This window comes from Geospiza fortis, unplaced genomic scaffold (assembly GCF_000277835.1).
Source record: "Geospiza fortis unplaced genomic scaffold, GeoFor_1.0 scaffold633, whole genome shotgun sequence".
Taxonomy (NCBI): domain Eukaryota; kingdom Metazoa; phylum Chordata; class Aves; order Passeriformes; family Thraupidae; genus Geospiza; species Geospiza fortis.
In genome coordinates, this window is record NW_005054531.1 from 765,067 (window position 1) to 769,634 (window position 4,568).

A 4,568-nucleotide genomic window follows, 5' to 3' on the forward strand; every position below is an offset into this window, starting at 1 on the left:
GCTCCTCCGTGCGTGCCTTGTGCTTCACCCGAGCGACCGGGCTGGGCTCCTCTCAAGGGGCTTTTCCCCCCACAGAGACTTTCTCCTTGTGTTGTTGCATTCTCTACATCAAGCATCAGGGGAAAAAATACTGGTTTTGTATGGGAGGGCAGCTGTTTTATTTAATGCACTTGTGTACATCAGGAGTGCTGCTGGTGTGGAGATGAAGGCAAAATGTCTCTGGGTATCAGTGAAATGAGGATGAGATGCTGCTGTTGGAGTGAACGTCATCCCTCCCCATCTATTTCTTTCTTTCTCTTTCTTCCCTTTTCCTTTTTCCCTTATCCATAGATTGCTTCTAAACTTGGGGTTAGAAGCTTCATCTCAATAGTTCGACAACTGCTAAGAGATTACACTTAAAAAGGTAAATACAAAAAGGGAAGAAAGAGAAAGAAAGACACAGGGAGGGACGATCCCTGAGTTTTGCACGGTGTCAGTCCTGCCCCCAGCCGTGGCTTTAGTCAGGCCGTGCTGCAGAGCAGAGGAGTCACGGGAGATTCCCTGGGTGTGAGTGAGCCCTGGGTGGCACAGAGCCCTGGAGCATGGGGATATGCTGCCACACAGAACAGCTTGGTGCTCCAGGGACAGCTGCCAGGGCTGCTCTGCCAAAGAGCTGGGAATGCTCCCACTCCTGCACCCATGGACCATGGCCTCCAGCTGAAAAGAGTGGCAGGTTTGGGCTTTATTTCATTTCATTTCCATCTCTTCACTTATCTCTTGTGTACCTGATGCTTTTTAATGTCATGAAAATGACCCAAACCGGGAGAGGTTCCTAGGATGGAAAATGTTGGTGCAGGGTTTTTAGGAAGATACAGAGCACAAGTTCACAACTTGATCTTTTAATTTTTTTTTAAAAGGCTTTAATTTTAATTTTGTTTTAAGACTCTGTTTTTTATGCATGTACTGATGCTGCTATTTTATCCATAAATTGCTTCTAAACTTGGGGTTAGAAGCTTCATCTCAATAGTTTGACAACTGGTAAGAGATTACACTTTAAAAGGTAAATACAAAAAGGCAGATACAGCCATTTTTGTGGCTGTTGACTGTACAGACTGTATGGATAATCAGGAATTTCACTCTTCCATTCAGAGAGTAAAAACCAGTGACATCCATCTGTCAAAATATATGTCATTATTTTCCCTTGAGCCTTATGGGGCCTGAACGTGCCCCTGGGAAGCCAGTGGGATTGGAATCTTATTTTATAGTACTTAAAGAAAGGGCATGATTAAATTTGGTTCCTACATAATCATCTTAGTGTCTGGTTTTAGGTTAATCCTGAGGACTTGGGACCTTGTTCCCTCATTTTTTGTGCAGGGGAACACATGTATGAGGGTTGTTGGTAGTGACTGGTGTATCCTGGTGCTCCTGTTCTGTTTGCTGCAATCTCATTTGATGGCTCCCAACATTTTCTAGCTGGGCTTTGCTGCTGGTGCCTTCTGTCTATCCCCAGCCTGGGCTCTTCCTTGTAAATATTGGCGAAATGGGAAAGAACATTGCAGCTTCTCTGTTGAATGGAGACCTCTAATGCTGAAAGCTGCTGTTGGATCCTGTAAAGGTGTTACTGCTGTGGGGCTGAGCTCTGCACTGCTGCTTCCAGGTGCTAAATCCTGCCTGGTTTTTGGTGTCTGCACCAGCTGGGAGCTCAGCATCCCCTGAGGAGCCTGAGCACCAGGAGGATGCCCTGATCCTTCCCCCAGCCTGGGACATGGGACTTGCTGCTTTGTAATGAAGATTTAGGTACCCAGAGGTAGGGAGTGAAAAGTCTGAGAGCTTTTTCATCTCATTTCATGCAGAATTTCAGGGCTGCAGGGGATTCTGCAAATGGGAAGGATTGTCCAGGTGGAACCACTGCCTGTGGAAGGGACAGTCTGTGCATACAAACTGATCTGTCCTCCAGTTTGTGGAAAAAACTTTCCCCAAGACAGGGCCAGGGAGTGACCTTGGAGCAAAGACACATCTCAGGAACATGCCCTGCCCCAGGCAGAAAGGGACTTCTGGTAATCCCCATCCCTGTGGGACTTCTGAAGTCTAAGTCCTGGGTTGTGCTCAAAGAGCTCTAAGGATGCAAACATGGGGTTAGTTATTGTATTTTTAATCTGTGGCAAGAATCATTTGCTAACCCAGGCAGTTGGGGTTATTTTAGTGATGCCCAAGGCTGTTCTCAGCCTTAATTAAGCAACCAAACAAATGATGCAAATGATACAAATGAGCTCCACATGATGTTCCTTCAGTGGTACCTAAATCATCACTTCAGTTTTGGAGAGGAATGGATGTTTTTTATTATTATTTCAAAATCTACTTTGAAATATTTGCCCTTTTAGCTAAAAGAAATCCTTCTGGAGCTGTTCCCACAGGTCTAAGAACCACCCCCTCGAGCTCTGAGCTCGTGTCACACCTTGTTTCTTCAGCAAATCTGCCAACAGGCTTTCCTTTATACCCCTAAAAACCCACCCCTATGGTGTCACAAACAGCAGCCTGAAAACCTGCATGAAATGAGATGAAAAATGCACCCTGGCAGCAGGAGAAACGCTCAGATAGGCAAAACCAGGCTCTATTCCACAGCTGCAATGAAATCCTTGCTTGTTTATGTGCATGTCAGAGCAGCTCAGGGCAACTGGTTCTGCTCTGAAGAAAGGAAGAGGCTGAAGAGAGGGGATTTATTTGAGAATAAACATCCCAGGCAAGGCAGCGCTTTCAGCTCTTGAGGAAAATCATTCTCTTCAGCTGGATGGGTAAATATTTGTCTGCTCCTCTCTGTGATGGAGGGGATGGGGTTCAGTGTGGCTCTGCAGAGCAGGTGTGGCTCTGAGTTTTTCCCCTCCAAATCCTCCCCTCTGCTGTTCCTGGAGCACTGGGATGCTCTGGCCTGGGTTAGCTGGGCTGGGAATCACCAGGAGGGCTCCTCTTTCCCCCATCACCATTGCATCTGGTCAAGTTTTCCAGACTCTTCCAGGCTGAGGATGATTTTCTTGAAAGAAATTTCTCGTCTGGGGGAACAGAACATATCTCTGATCTCCAGGAGGTGGATTTGTCTCACTCAATTAATGGCTCTTGGCCTTTGGTTCTGGGGGCAGTGGTAAGTAAAAATCCTGGTCAGGTCCCTTCTGTCCTGCCCTGGGGAATGCACAGGCCATGTCTTTAACCCTTTGGGCAGGAATGTGCTGCTGCCAATGTCACTCTTGCAGGCAGATGAGGTTTGCAGCATCAGGGCTGCTGATTTGTGTAGGGCTCCAACCAGAGGGATCCCGACAAGGAACAGTGTAGCTGCTCCATGCAAAACAAACAGGGGCTGCATAAAACAACTCCCAGGGTGCACTTTCATTCCTTATTTATTGCCAGACTTGCAAGGAGGAGCTGCTGGGAGAAATTTCGTGTTCCTTCAGCACAACTGTGCCCTGAAGCCCTCGGCAGAGCTGCCATGGGGGAGTTTCTCCATCTGTGGTGTGTGGCTGGGAGCTTGTCTGCTCTCCCCAGCTCAGTGCTTTCCCTCCCATCTTGCCCAAAACCCCAAGAGCTTTGTCCCAGCCCCTGAGAGGCCCAGGCTCCCCCAGGGACAGGGATCCCAGTGGATTCCCCAAGGCAGGAGGGCTGTGCTGGGGATGCCACTGAGAGCCCAAGCACCTCTGGGGTGCAGCAGGGAGACCGGAGAGCAGGGAGTGGAGGGTTGGTGTGGAAATGGAGCTGGGATGAGGTGCCAAACCTCTCTGCTGGTTTGTAGGGGAGCAGGGCAGTGCAGGGCATTCCTTTCTGGCCCAGATCCTTCTGCACAAGTCCACGCTCGGCTCGAGTCCCTCCCAGGCTGAATTAATGCACATGACCCTGTTGCTGTGAATGCAGCCTTCCGTGGGATGAGGGAAGGAAAGCAGCTCATCAGTGCCTGCCCTGCTCCTTCCCTTCCTGGAGAAAAGCCATGTTCGCTCAGAGCTACTGCTGGCAGAGCCCAGACCCTCCGTCAGTACCCACAAGCCATCAAAGTGCTCCCAAAAAATTATGTAAATGCAAGAAAACATGAATTGCAACCCTTGAGGGTACAATGCAGATCCTCTGTGCTGTAATTTTGCTGCTCTTTCTGATTTCTAGGCCTGTTCTGTTGATATTTCTGCCTCTTGTTGCACTTGAAGCTGAACCTCTGCCCCTGTATGTGCTCTGCTACGATTCCAGCATGATGTAAATGCACTCAGTACTGTGACAGCACGGGGCTGTTGCACTGTAAATATGTACCATGAAGAGAGAGGCTATTTTTTGCATGCTTTTGTACTGTAGAACCGATGAGAAAATGACAATAAATTCCACAGAGATGACCCTGACTGTAAGTGCATTTCCTACGGCAGCTGCCCCAGTCGCAGTCCCCAGCCGAGCCCGGCTCCAACCCCAAGGCTCCCTTTAGCCCTAAGGGCAGGCCCGGCTCTAAGCCCGGCCTAAGCCCCGATCGCAGCCTAAAGCCGCCCAAAGCCCGGCCCGGCGCCGGCCCCGCCCCCTGGCTGCCCATCACAGCGCCCTCCGGCTGTCGGCCAATCACATCGCCGAGT